The following is a 15,586-nucleotide window of genomic DNA, read 5'->3' on the forward strand; positions in this document are numbered from 1 at the left end:
CCAGAGGATTTGATAATGTCTTTGGTGGTGTTCTGATGGATATGATTGAAATACGTGAGCCATGTAACAGTATATTTGGGGAGATATATAACTGCTTAAAATTATTTTCAGAAAAGAACTGATGAACAGGTCCTTGTTTGAAAGAAAAAAAGACTCCTGGTGAGATAGGCAGTGTTTTGTGGGCTCTGTTCTGTGTAACTTTTTAAATTTTGATTTCCCCTATCTATTTATTCTATGAAGGCTTATTGAGAACCCACCAAATGTGAGACTCTGCTAGTCTACTAGGGATATATGTGGGTGGGCAGTGTTTCAGCACACAAAATCACAGCCTAAAGTGATTTGGAAGTTACTACTTCCAAAGCTAGAAGCCTCTTACTTCTCTGAACTTGGAGTACCATGTGTATGTGTGTGTGTTTCCCTATCTTTCCCTCATTGTATTCAAGCAAAGAGCATGACTTCCCTTCCCATTAAGGATCTTGGATTCTCTTTTCCATTAAGGCCCACTTCTGGCACAAATGATGAACAAAATGTATTAAGGCATTTTCTTAGGATGCCAAGGTTAAATACATATATATCCTGGTAAATTACTCATAATTATAGAAAATTAAGAGTTTCAACAAATGTCTCATTACTAGCCAAGGCAATTTCTGAAGTAGTTGAGGAAATATGGTATCCATCCATCCTTTCTTCTGTTTCATATGCTGATTAGGGAACTAATGGAATCTTGTTTGATTTTGGAATTAAACTAAGTACACAGTGCTGTGGTATTTCTAATATGGTCTTTATGTATGAGATCTTGAAAGGGAATTCTCTACATAAATCAAGATGGTATTATGAAGAAGATGTTCAAAGGACACTTACATACTAAAAGTTTATTAAGTAAATCTTTAGATAGGTTTTCAGCATATTTTTGAGCTTTTCCTATTAATAAAATACACAGTATTTCCCAGTAGAAAACCTTAAAACAGTTATAGCTACCTTCAGAATTATTGTAGGTTAAGGTTATATTATTTTATTTGGAATATTAAACATTTATAGATAGAGTATGATTTAAAAGGAATCATCATGTCCAGAATATTAACCACTGTAACTCCTAGAGACTGCACACTTAAAATCTTCTCAGGAAGAATTCTGAAAAATAGACCAGAAATCCCACAGGATGGCTATCACAGGTTTTCTATAAATCAAGCTAAGCCCTTGAGGCAGGAAGGAGAGCATTCAGTCTCACTCTGGGGAGCTTGAGAAGAGTTATCATGTTTATTTCCAGTTTCCCTTCATTGCTTACTTACTTGGCTCTGAGGAAGCCGACCCAGTTACCAAGAAATGTACTCAGAACTAAATTTCTGACATGACAGCATGACGTCTCAAAATGATAGAATACGTAGGAGCAGGATGTGTTTTTGATACCCATCTCAGACTGATGGCCAACAGACATTCCTTTCAATTCTCACCTGTTCACAAGAAGCATCAGGGCACACATAGACACACACGCCCTCTATAAATACCCAAAGCTTTGGGAAAATGCTAATGTGGACATTCTGAAGACAGCACAGCTGTATGGAACGAGAGACCCTGAGCTGCAGGGGAGTGACAATGGCGGTGTATTGGACTAGCAGGCTGAATCCCGGTAGTGTGGGGCCTGAATTCACACAGCTCAAAATTACAAACACAAAATTATAGATGGGAGTCAATATTTACTAGGAACAAAAATAAATCACAAGTTAGACATTTTAAAAAGCTTAATAAGCTTCTAAATGTAAACAAATCCAGGAAATAGTAATAATGTGTTTTTTTTTAACTGCCTAGCACACTTTTACAATACTTTTAATCCTACATTTTTCGATGTCTGCTCTTTGATTACTTTTCCCAGTTTAACGACCTTGTAATATCACTTTCCCTAGAGAAAATGGAAAACGAATTCCACTTCAATTTTAGCATGGTTGATTGAAATTTGCTTTTATTACTAATTATAGAGATAAGAGGTACAAAACCCTTTTAGAAACTTGGGGGGGAGGGGTCATAGCCATGTGTTAACATGCTTTCTTTTTTAATTCTGCAAAATTAAGATATTTTAACAGTAATCCGTTCAACCACTGTCCCTTTCTACTCCAACTTCTCCCGTATGGTCTAACCTCATAACAGGTGGAATGCATATGGCTGTGGGCGGTTTTGGAGCCAAGATGAGGGGAAATCAGAGGATGCGTTTAGTTTGGGGTTAGGAGGGTGTATTTGTGTGATTTGCAGGCACTTCTGTTTTTACTTGGATGACTTCATCCCATCCAGTGCAGGAACAACTAGGTACACCTGGAGGTGTCCAGAAGGCCAGTTACCGCCCAGGAGCGATGTCTTCATGGCACACCGCTGCTGTGGGAGGAAACGGGGTCACCGTTTCGCTAGATGTGACGACAGTGCCCCAGTGGACATGCTATTACTGTGACTGAGTCTGAAGCTCTAGCTGACAGTGTAATGAAGGGAATGGGGAGATCGGACAGCGGTCTTGACCAATTTCAGTTAAAATAATCTGATTTTTTTAAAGCCGTTTGGGTCTATGACCGCGTTGCTCCGGTGCTTCCTGCAGCTCACAGGCCCCCTGGACGCAGGGGCCACCTGCTGCGGGGACAAGGACAGCTGGGCCTGGCAGAGAGACAGGCCGGCCTGAGCATCCCGGTCTGTTACTAGGATGGGTGCGCGGGGCCTGCTCACCCGACCTCAGCTTCTGATTCATTACCTGCTGAGCTTGCAGTGCTTGAAGGACTCGCTTGTCCCTGTACTGATCGTCTGCGTTGCGGCCTGCAGGGAGAGCGCGTGCGGGGACAGCCGGACCTGGGACCCGCGGCCGGCCAGCAGTGAGCCAGGCGGGCAGTGCTGCTCGGGGATCGGGGAAGGAGCCTCGTGCACGGTAGGGACGCTGCTGTTTGTCTGTATTTCCAGGAGCGCCCTCGAGGACCTGAGGCGGGGAGCGGCTGCTCCGATGCACGTCGTCCGCGGGGAGAACTCAGAGCGAAGCGCGCCCGGCCGGCGCCCCTCAGCCAGACGCGCTCACCCGCGGTCCCCCCGAGCCCCCCGCGGCCGTACCCTGTCGGGTTTGGGGTTGTGGGAACCGGGACTCGGGAAGACGAGCTCCCTGCAGGCCGCGCCGTGCGCTCTGACACAGCGGGGCGGTCACTCGGGACCCTCTCCGGGGCGCCGGCCCCCGGCCTCGCGGGGCGGCCCTCAGACGTCCCTGTCCCCGGTGGGGAGGAGCGTCCCCCCACGCGGAGGGGTGTTGTGGAAACCTGTCTGTGCCCCAGGTCTGCTGCGGGGAGAGACCGACTTGCCTTCCAAATGGAGAACATTTTCACATGTTTTGGCAGTTGGCTCAGTAAAGAAAAGGTGTTCTTTTGCAGTTAAATTGGAGTGTGGCTTTTTGCAAATGTGATGGTACGCTAAATGGCTTGTTCAAAGGGAGTATTTTCAGAAAATATCAAAATAGAATTAAGCCGCTTGTGTCATGAAGCTGAAACGCAGTCTTGACGCGCAAGTAAAACGTGAACCCAGCATCGCAGATGCTCCGCGTCCCCGGGCCCGGCGGGCGGGGACAAGTGGGAGCCAGGGCGCAGCACCCAGACCCTGCCCCGTCGCTGGACGCCGCGTGAGGCTTCCTCAGGCAGACGGTCTCCTTCAGACCCCCTCACTCCTTCCTTTCTCTCTCCTCCAACATCCAGTTTGTATCGGAAGTTTCTGGCACAAATAGAAGTGTTAATCAGATAGAATGAATCAGAAGATCTGCTGTGAGAATTTGACTCATCGCCTACAAGTTTTGTTTTTCTCTTTGTTAGAAAATAGAGATGCTTAGACTTTATGGAAGACCATTTTCACCCCATTTTTTTCTCTTTTTTTTTTCCTCTTTGACCAGCTTCACCCATTTTCTTATTCGGGTGTCCTTTATCTAAATTGACTGGGAACCTTCCTCAAGGTATGAGATCTGTGCCTAATCAGCTGCAGAGGCTTTACAGTTTTGTTTAGAAATCATAATGGACAGGGCGCCCGGGTGGCTCAATGGGTTAAATGTCTGCCTTGGGCTCAGGTCATGATCCCAGGGTGCTGGGATCGAGTCCCGCATCCAGCTCCGTGTTCAGCAGGGAGCCTGCTTCTCCCTCTCCCGCCCCCCTGCTTGTGTTCTCTCTTTCTCTCTCTGTCAAATAAATAAATAAGATCTTTAATTAAAAAAAAAAGAAATCATAATGGAAGAGTGAATGGTAGCCATCGGCAGATCCCCTAAAATTACTCGGATTTAATACAGCCAAATACATGACTTCTAGACTCATACAGGAGCAACCTACTGATTTTAAAAGACAGAGACTAGAGATGGGCCATGTAAAGATGCTTTTTCTCTGGCTCTTTGAGGCGTCCCGTGTCAGGTGGCAGGCATGCATCCATGCAGAGCAAGTCACAGTGAGCAAGTAGGAGTACATGGAGTCTCTTTTGGGGTTATTTCCACTGTCTGGGTTCTGCTTCCCTTTCTACTTTTTTTTTCAGCCAGGAAGACCTGGAGATTATTCCCATTTTTGTGTTGTTAAAAAAATTATTTTCTGATTGATTTCATCTTCATTTCTCATCAATAGGACTTCATTCTCTGAAGATAGAACCCACCTGTTTCTTCCTTGAGTGATTCCTTTCTTTATCCTGTGTGATCTACCCCCACATGTTTGTTGCATTTGGCCGGCCAAGCATTAGAAGCTAAGCAGGAGCAAGGCCAGTCCCGCTTTGGTAGATTCAACCTCAGCTACTGTTGTGAATTTTCATTTCATCTGTCAGTCATCCCAGGCCAGTTTTTTATTCATACTTTTATTCCATTAATCAACCTGTAAAATGGAACACTTAAATAGAAGTAATACTGAAGTGCAGGAAGGAATGTGTAATCAGCTTGAAAGATTTGAATTTCTGGAAGCACTAAGGATGTCAGGCCTGGTTGGGAACACCTGATCGTCACTTTAGATTACTCAGCATTTCAAATAGAAAGCCATCCAATTATTTTAACAGCTTCAGAAATGGAAATACATTTTGCATGCAAGTACGTTACCGAAAATGCAGGAGATTGCTATGTGACTCTTTTAAAGAAAAGCTGCTTGTTTTCTGCCATACTTTAAGTTAATTTTAAAGAATACTTTTAAGTGTTGTTTTGACTAAAACCTCTTGCATCTGATTAAAGCCCATGACAAATGCCTCTGTGAGTTGAAGTTACGAAAGCAAACCTATTTTTGAAGGTGTGCAAAGATGTTAATCAAGAAGCTGACAGTTTTAATTAGCGATAGTCACTGAGGAGACATGATTGAAATCTCATACCAAAGTCATAGCTACTAAATGGACAATGGCTATGATTTCTGTGACTGAATACTAGTTATACTAAAAAATTACTTCTGAAGGCTCTGCCGCCCAATATGGTGGTTGCTAAGCATGTGTGGCTATTGAGTATTTAAAATGTGGTCGAATGCAGATGAGCTGCAAATGTGGAACACACACTTGTTTTAAAGAAAAAAAAATGTAAACATTTTAATAATTTTTGTATTGAATACAAAATTTAATAATTTTTGTATTTGAATACCCAAAATGATGTTTTGGGTGTATTGAGTTACATAAAATATATTAGTAAATTTATTTCATTTATTTTTACTTCTTAAACATAAGTAGTAGAATATTTAAAATACCATATGTGGCTTCTATTTGTGGCACTCATTGCATTTCTACTGGGCAGCACTATTAGTCCAGGGGGCTAATAGATGCAAATGCATTGTTAAAAGAGTGAATTAAATTCCTTTGAACAAGTTTGGCAGTTTTATTAACCTTCAGAACACATCCTAGAAACTTTTCTGTACTTTCCCTAGTAATTCTCTCTTTTCAATAAGTGATCCCTATTAATATACACATGCTAGAAACACACACACACATTTCCCCGCCCCCACCTCCACTCCCACCCCCCAACGCAGTCTGTTCTCAGAAGAAGGAGGAAGAAAACATTTGGCTGATATGCTAGAAAGAGAACTGGAGTGAGATTCAGAAGATCTGCACTGTGTCTAAAATGTCTACCAACAGCGCTCTGTAAGAACAATAAGGCACTTAGTTGACCTGATTCCCGGTTTTCTAGTCTGTAAGTTAAAGGTTGTAGAGAATCTCAAGGACCCTTTCCTGCCCTGACATTCCACAGTGCCCTGAAAACAACACTAAAGGTGCAGGAGTGACATGAAAGTTGATTAGGAAGTGGAACCGGTAGAAAAATTGGGAAGAAGCCACCATTGGCACCCAGAGCTAGGTAACTCTTCAACAGGATGGAGACAGGCATCCGCAGGAAGCTATCTTTACTGTTAGCGTCTGCGCACTGTGCATACATTTTACCTGCATGGGAAGAAATACATCCCTCTCCTTCCAAGGCTATATCCTTGTGAACAGAATTCCTTTTCCTCAGACTACCACAGATCATATTTGTGTCCTTCCCCCATGCCATCTCTCTGCTTATTTGGAGTCATGGGCACCTCCTCCCACCCAACATTATTTGTTGCTTTGCTTATAGGTAGGATCCCACGAGTGATCCTGTGTCTGTCCCCTTCCTGACTTAGCTTCTGAATGTACACCCCTGCCGTCAAGTCAGGATTCAAAGTCTCATGTCTGTGTTGTCCAGCATCTCATTTCCAAGGCTCGTTGGGCTGCTCTGTCCTAGCTGTGCGTGCCCCCTGCAGGTTCCAAGTGCCCTGGCCACATAGAGAACATGTAGGTACGCAGCGGGATGGGGAAGTTGCAGGAGGAGAGCTGCCCATTGTGGGCAGGCAAGGAACAAGAGAGGTAATCGAGAAGAATGAATAAGAAGAGGGAGCATGTCCCTGGTCCTCATCATGAGCGTCTCCTTTCTTTCCTCTTCTACTGATTTGATGTATTTAATTACCTTCACTGAGTACTGTATGTGCACAGACAAAACAGATTCTCTGCCCTTGGAAATCTTTATTTTGCAAAGTCATCTGAATCTTGTTTTTGGACCAAAATAGAGGATCCTGTGTTGATTCTTGATACTTATAATGATTAATTTGTTGTTCCTAACTATTCTATACAACTTTGCTGTATCCTAGAATACGCCCCGACCCTATATTTTACTACCCCAAATCAACTGCATTTCAATTTATTAAAAAAAGAAAAAAGAAGAACATCTAAAGTCTTAAATTACATTGATTGAGCAGGGCCTGTCTTTTGTATTTAAACATTAGATGATCTCTGACTTCGGAAAGCATTGGCTATAATGAGGAATAATTTTGTTTTGTTGTTGTTTTAAGCATTCTCTTTACCTAGACATTTATAGTTTCCTTAAACTCACACACACACATACACATCCAAAGTTGGTCACTATTGATGTTATTTACTCAATAGTAAGTTCTACTCTTTTGCTCTGTCACTGAAAGTTCTTTTCTGGGATCCTCGTGTGAGCCCAAACATAGAGTTAGCTTAATTTGCATTTGATTTCCCCTCATGATTCCCAGAAAGTCTTCAACTCTCACTGCTTTGGGGACTATCCCGGGAGCTGTACCTGGTGCCACCTTCACCAAGGCCTTGGCAATGAATTCATCCTCCCAGATTTTCCACTGAGGCCATCTGACAGGTGTTTGTAATGAGAGTATTCAGAGGAAAATGAAAGGCTCCAAATAAACCTGGCGTGTTCCCAGCCTTAGTCAAAGAATCAGAGGTTTCCATCTATTTTAATAAAGAATTTATTAAAGAATTGTAAATTTATTTACAATTCATTTATTACTTGATAAGACAATGTCAGTAGACTATATGCAAATATACAAGTATAAGAACCAACCCACCCTGCCCCCAGTTTTCAAAGGGATCTTCAAATTATGAAACACCTTTGAGCCCTCCAGAAAAGCTTTCCCACGCTGTCATACTTATTAGGTATGAAAACTCGTGATGAGAATTTCCATAGTGTTCAACCAGGGGCAAGTTGCAGCCAGGCTCTTGCAAGCTTGGTGCTCCAGTGGAGCTTCTCTGCTGAGGAGGAAGAGTGTCGCCTTGTAGTAGAGCGGGGGCTGCAGGAGAGGTCCAGGGGAGAAGCCATCCGACCCGCAGTGGAGACACGGGGCAGCAGAATCACAGGGACAGGAGGCTCTGGGCTGTCTGCCACTCAGTGGCAGGGGAGGAAATGATTAAGGGAGAAGAGCCCATCAGTTGTGGGAACCGAAGAGTTTTCTCAGAAGGAGATAACAGAGGTGCCCTTGATTCATCAGGCACATGGCTGGGCTCTCCCAAGCTGGGAGTGCAAGGTGAATAAAGGAAGAGGGAGCACCTGGAAAAGCCTGACCTGGGGTCCCACGGGGCATCATCCTCCACCAGGAAATGAAGAAACAAACCCAACTGCAAGGCTTGGGCAACACACATGATCTCCATGTGCAGTTTAGTACTTGGTGTTTGAGATTTTTGCCTAAGAGCTGAGCAGATAGAGCAATCCGTGACATTCATCACCTAAAGAATTTCTGGGTGATGTGCGTCATGTATGTACAGACCCTTGACTTCAAGGCAACCGGAAGGGAGGGGAGGAGGAGTTTTGCCAGAGCAAAGGTGTGATGATTTCTTTGGAGGTACTTCCAGGAGGAGAGCGACTCAGTGGTTACGTCCACCCTCCCCCACAGCAGTGTCTTGAGCGAGCAGGATACAGATCTGTGATTCTCCCCTCCCTCCATGGTGCCATCCCTGGAGAGGAAACCGCTAAGGAGAGGAAGGGGCAGAGTTTGAATGGGTCCCTTGGATAGAGATGACTGAATACCAAACTTAATCATTTTCATTTCTTCATATCATAGAAACTTGGAATTCAAGGGAACGTATCCTGGGTAACAATGTGACTCATGACATAAATGTTACTGTGCTGTGTAGCAATGAATCACCATATGCTCGGATATTATTGTTGTGGCATTTATAACAAAAAACTCTGCTTGCTCTTTTGTCTTAAGGGACAGCCCTATTACAATCACACATTTAGTGATGTCTGTTTCTCTCAGGCTAAGCTGGATCTTGAATAAATGTATTTTAGTAAGAATATCGCAGATGCCACTGGCCCTCCACAGAAGCAGTGGGCCTACTGCTGAGTGATTTATTTAAGTCTTAGATAAAATCATCATCGCTTTCTCACAAGCAATAAAATGGCTTGGCGTACATGGGGAGATAGAGAAAAACAAAACTAAGAATGCTTAGTGGAGAGTAAAAGACTGTTTAAACCAAAGAGCATGTGCATTTCAATTTTTACAGTGAGAGAGTCAAAAAGAATTATCACCACGGGGACTCAAAGCCCATGTGAATGTGGACCACACTCCTAGAGACCGTGAGCAGCGCCCTGTGCATGGAGCCCTGCGGCCAGGGAGGACGGGTCCAAAGCAGCTTGCAAACGCCGCAAGGAGCGATTGCACAATCTTCACGGCTTCTCCGCCTTCCCCACAACCTCAGGGACCTGTACTGCTTACAACGTCCCTATGCTTTTAATTTCACAAAGCCTTGAGATTCTCAAAGATGTATAGAGATGACAGATTAATAGACTTCTCATGCAGCCTAATATTCCAGCAAATCCTTAAAGCTGCCTTCTGTTAAATTAATATGAAAAAGAAGTGTGGCTCACCAGAGTCCTGCCAGCTTAAGTTACCTGTCTGATTGGCTTATGACTTGTAGCTGGATTAGGATTAAAGCAGGGGGAGCAGATGTGTGAGATGCATTGTTTCTCCTAGAAATCCCGAGAAAACAGCCTGAGTCAATCAAACCTAAACAGTAATGTTTTCCCCTCTAGATTTCCTTCTCTTTGTATGTATCTTTGAAATGAAAATTAAAACCATAATAAGATATTACCTCGCACCCATTAGCATGGTCATCTTCAGAAAGATAAGAGATAACAAATGCTGGCAAGGAGGTGGAGAAAAAGGAACCCTTGTGCACCTTTGGTGGGACTGTCAACTGGTGCAGACATTGTGGGAAACACTATGGAGAATCCTCAAGAAATTACAGATGGAACTACCATATGACCCAGCAATTCCACTGCTGGGAATATATCCAAAAGAAACAGAAACACTAACTCGAAAAGGCATCTGCACCCCCATGTTCACAGCAGCATTATTTACAACAGCTAAGATGTCAAAACCACCTAAGTGTCCATCAATAGATGAATAGATAAAAGAAGTTGTGTGTGTGTGTGTGTGTGTTTTATATGTAATATAACTCCGCCATTAAAAAACAAAAACAAAAACAAGGAAATCCTGCCATTTACAACAACATGGATGGGAAGGGATCTTGCTAAATGAAATAAGTCAGACAGAGAAAAACAAATACTGTATGACCTCATTTATATGTGGAATCTTAAATAAATAAAAAAGATCCAACCACATGTGATCTACAAGAGACGCACTTTAGATCCAAAACCACAAATAGGTTGAAAGTGAAAGGATGGAGCAAGGTCTTCCATGAATATAGTGACCAGAAGAGAACGAGGTTAAGTACACTAATATCAGACAAAAGAGTCTGTAAATTAAAAAAAAAAAAAAAGTTTATAAAAGACAAAGAAAAACATCACCTATTAATAAAAGTTTCAATATAGAAGAAGCTATGACAAATAAAGTATTTACACACCGAATAACAGACCATCAAAATGTATGAAGCAAAAATCTATAGAATTGAATACAGAAATAGATCTACAAAAATAGATGGAGACTTCAAAGTCCCACTGTCAATAATGGATAACAGCTAGACAGAAGATAAGTAAGTAGAGGATTTGAACAACACAACAAACCAACTAGATCTAACAGACACATAGAGAACAGTCTACCCAGTGGCAGTGGAATATACACCTTCTTCTCAAACGCACGGTGTTACACTTTTCAGGATAGAGCATATGTGAGAACACAAAACAATTCTCAATAAATTTTAAAGGGTACTATCACATAAAGCACCTTCTCTGATCATTAACAGAACAAGAATGAAAATTATAAATATATACAAATAGAAAAAAAAACCATACAATCTCAAACAACCCATGAATCAAAGAAGAAACCACAAGGGGAACTAGAAAATGTTTAGAGCTGAAGAGAAATAAAAACACAGTGTGCCAAGACCTATGGGGTGCTGCAAAAGCAGGATTAAAGGGAAATTTTATAGCTGTAAGTGCCTACACTGAAAAATAAATCTCAAATCAATAGCCTAATTTTAAAATATAACTCCAGACAAATAAAAGGGTCTATTCTAAACTGAGCGCAGACACTACCCTACTTTAGAATTTAATTCTGACTTAATTTCTAAGAGGTCCTACTGACCTATTCAGATACAAAGAAATTTTTGTTGTTGTTGTTTTTTGGGGTTTTTGTTTTCTTTCAGAAAACCTGAGTGGCTCAGTTGGTTAAGTGTCGGACTCTTGATTTTGGCTCAGGTCTTGATCTCAGGGTCATGAGATGGAGCCCCGCCTTGAGGCTCCGCGCTCAGCGAGGAGTCTGCTTGTCCGTCTCCCTCTGCCACTCCCCCCGCACCCATGAAGATACTGCATTTACCCGTGTGCCTCCTTCCACTTGGATCCATCCCGGTTCACAGTAATCTCACTGGTGCAGCATATACACTTCACTTACCACCAGTGGTGTGGTCTTCAGTACCACTGAGGAGGCCAACTCCAGGTTTCGATCCTGGAGGATTAGAATCTGCTTCCTATGATGAACCAGTTTAGGTTACCAAATGTCATTTGTCTTAGATTGAGTTCCTCAAAAACACGCCCTGAAAGGAAGATTCACGTGCAAAGGAGATGGCTTCACCTTCATCCTACAAGAAGACTCGGGAGTGTAAAGTCCTCTTCAAACTGGTCCTGGCTCAAGGCTTGGGAGCTGGTCCCCGTTATGCTGCACCTGTCAGTCATTGGCTGCCCTGGGGAGACATAATTCCTGGGCACTGCTAGTATTCTGTGCATGGAAAAAGGGTAGAAGGGACCCCAGGCGCTTGAGAACCGTTTTCCAGAGACAAGTTCCAAGAGGCAGCACACCAAGCCTGTGCGGGTCACGTAGAAATGGTAGAGGACCTGAGGACGTCTGAGCACAGCACCTTCAGTGGCTGCAGGGACAAAGGAAGTGATCAGCTGTGTGCAGCCACCGCCCCCCACTGCCTCCCCTACCAGGACCCATTTGTCGCGATCTCGGGCCACCTCCTCCCTCCGTCACTGTGCTCCGTGCTTGCTTCTCAGTGCTTCTCAAACGTACTGTCTTCAGGCATGTTTGCCTTTGCTCTTCCCTCTATTCAGAATGCTTAGCTCTTAGACTAAACAATGACTCCCTCTGCGCTCAAAATCACCTTCCCAAGAAAGGTTTTCCATGGCCACCAGTTTCAGAATTAAACACCACCACCCACCATGAACACCTTTGATTTTAGATTCCCTTCCTTCTGCTGCTGTATTTCCTTCATGACCAGTTACCTACAACATCTGGAATTTATGCAGTTTTGCTTCAGATTCTCAGAATTATGACTTACTGGCTGCGTAAATTACCTTCTTTTCTTCTTCAGTATCTTTATGTTTCCCGTTTCAGGGCTTTTGTGAATATTAGATGGGGTCATGCGGGTAACGCGTGTAAACGTCTTAGAAAAACGCCCAGCCACACATTAAATGTTCAGTAAGTGCAAGTGAATGTTTGTTGACTGCCTTTTTCACTCAGGATGCGAGCTCCATTGGGGGCAAGGCTTTCATGGATTGTGACTGCTCTCAATAAATAGAATGTTCCCTGGCCCATGGTAGGTGTTCCAAAATAATGCTGAGTTAATTAATTACACAAATTTTTCCCTTTTAACACATGCTCCTTTCACTCTATAGTTCCCTTCAGCTTTCTTCATAATCAGTAGTAATGTCTATGGCTGAATTGATCGTTAAAGCAACTGAAAGCAACAAATCAGCCATGCCTCAAAAACTCAATTTTCTGAAAGAATGCACTGGCCCTGCTCTCTGCTACCTGTGTGGAAGACAGTGAAGGAATGAAATCAAATGCAACAGATGGCATTTGGGTGTGTGCACACGGCTATTACCTGTTCCTTTGGACTATCGGACACTGATGATTTTGGCAACAATTTTTATACTTCCACACTGGTTTTGCTTGTTTGTTTTTGTTATTTTTTTTTTTTTTTACTGAGAACTTGTTTCATTGTCCATGTTTCACAAGTTGACATCAGTAACGCTGGAGAGAATGAGCAAATGATTCTACCATGTCCTTCCCTCTGCCACCATCTTGTACCCATTAGTGATTTGATTTAGGAGAAGTTAATTCTTTTACTTTTATCCAAAGAATTATAGTGATGCCCGAAGGTGCACTCATAAGTATCACTTACCATCTGTGAAAAACAAGTCATTGGAGGGATAGCTTCCCATCCCCAATATTTCTATATCATCCTTAGAAATCTTTGTCACAATTCAGTTTGATCCCTGGTAATGTAAGGCCCCAGTATAAAGCAAATTCTTTTCTATTTCCTTCTTAACAGGTCTTAAATCTTTCTTATCTACTTACCATCACTAAGATCCAAAGCTCTGTGCAAACATGCAGGTCTATTAAAAGCAAGACAATCAAAGACAAAAACAGTAAGAACAAAAACAGAATGAGAGGATAAACAAACAAACAAAATTCCCAGAGGTCATCAACCTGAAGGCTTAACTCCCAACCTTAATTGGGTGCTCTAAGTGTTTGGACCTGTGAACTGAGAGCTGCAGATAAAGTTAAGGACGTAGAATGGCCTCTTCTGGCCACTGTGATCATAGTTCCTATTTGTGGTACTTTGCAACGTATTGTTTTGTTGTTGCTGTTGTTTGGTGAGGCAAGGGAAACATGATGATCTGATTTAAAGCAAAAAAAAAATTTTGAAAATGTATTAAAAAGACACCATAGAAGGATTTGCCTCTACTCTCAGAGGAGGCATTAAAAACTCCAGAATTAGGGGCGCCTGGGTGGCTCAGTTGGTTAAGCGACTGCCTTCGGCTCAGGTCATGATCCTGGAGTCCCGGGATCGAGTCCCACATCAGACTCCCTGCTCAGCAGGGAGTCTGCTTCTCCCTCTGACCCTCCTCCCTCTCATGCTCTCTGTCTCTCATTCTCTCTCGCAAATAAATAAAATCTTAAAAAAAAAAAAAAAAAAATTTTAAAAACTCCAGAATTAGAATCTTGTTTGTTCTTCCTACAAACTTACTCTAAAAACTAAACATCTACTAAACAGTTTCTGAGGGAACATGTCACTATTTTTGTAAAGTTATCTTCTAGTTTACTATAAGTATATGTCATTTGTTGAAAAAAATTGGAAGCTACCACATTACACAAAATAGAAAGGTTTATATGCCTGAGGACTAATCTTGTCAGTTTAGCCCTTTATTTTCTGATGAAAATAATTAATACATTCAACTTTTATATACTCTTATGAATCTTAGAATCTTCTGCAATTCTTCTGTGACAATCTTCTGGGTGCTTACTACTTTGATAGCCTTTATTGTCCAGCCCAAATTGTCATTCTTTAACATTATTATTTTCCAGATTTTCTTAAAGAATCTTGATTATATGCACTAGAGAAGAGTTGTGCAGCACTTTGTGACATGCATGGAACTGAATGCTCATGTGAAACTTGATGCTCACTCATTCCCATGGGCCAGCGTACGATTATGCAAAATTACTCAATCACACCCTGTAAATTCATCCCTTTCTCTCTATTAAGAAACAAACAAGCAAACAAAAAAGAAGGTAGGACAGCTCAACACTGTAAAGATGGTAGTTTAATCCATTTAATAAATGTAATGTGTATTTAATACAAATGCCAGCCTTTTTCTTTTCTTTTTTTTTTTTTGAAAACGGAGTGTTACTAAAGTTCTATGAAAAATTAACGTGGAAGAATGGCTAAGAATTCCCGAAAGAGAGCGACGCGCGCATACTGTACCAGGCAGGCATTGAAACGTGCTATAATTCCGCTAGTTAAGGAGGCAGAGAGACCACTCCAATAGAGTCAAAAATCTCGGAATAGAGTCAAGTACAAATGAAATTTTAGTACATGATAAACATGCCATCGCTGACTGGAGCAAAGGTAGACTTTTTCAATAAATCATGGCAGAATGATTTGAGAGCCGTTTAGGAAAAGAGAAGAGTAGATCCCTCTCACAGTGTATACAAGAATAAACTTCATGTGAATCATAAATCTCATGTAAGAAAAAATGAGATCATACAAAACTAGAAAATTGAATGAATTCCTCCATGTGAGGAAAGGCTTTTAAACTATGACCAAAATTCAGATGTAATAAAAAAAATTAATAAATTAAGCTACCAAATGTTTAGAAACCTACGTTTGCCTGAAAAAGAAAAACATTTATCAAAGTTAAAATACACATGACACGTAAATGGAAAAGGAGTCTGAGAGACGATACAAAGTGGCTGCTCTTGAGGTCTGAGTCTCTTTCTGGGATGAAAATGAGCACACTTTTAGAACAGGAGAATGTTCTACAGTTGATTGTGGGGCTGGTTGTACAACTCTGTGAATACGCTAAAAACTATGGAATTATCCATACTGAATTGAATGGGTGAATTGTATGTGAATTTTTTCT

General features: G+C 42.0%; 1 long non-coding RNA gene across 2 annotated transcripts in view; it reads left to right on the forward strand.

The window, feature by feature from the left end:
* The first annotated feature begins 2,226 nt into the window (after positions 1-2,226).
* The window catches only part of LOC116647053, a 148,330-nt gene continuing 134,970 nt past the window's right edge, over positions 2,227-15,586 (forward strand). For both annotated transcript variants that reach the window (XR_004302266.1, XR_004302268.1), the window contains exon 1: positions 2,227-2,899. This is a non-coding gene — a long non-coding RNA (uncharacterized LOC116647053). The remainder of the gene's footprint in view (positions 2,900-15,586) is intronic.

The sequence above is a fragment of the Phoca vitulina genome, unplaced genomic scaffold (genome assembly GCF_004348235.1).
Source record: "Phoca vitulina isolate PV1807 unplaced genomic scaffold, GSC_HSeal_1.0 scaffold38, whole genome shotgun sequence".
Classification (NCBI taxonomy): domain Eukaryota; kingdom Metazoa; phylum Chordata; class Mammalia; order Carnivora; family Phocidae; genus Phoca; species Phoca vitulina.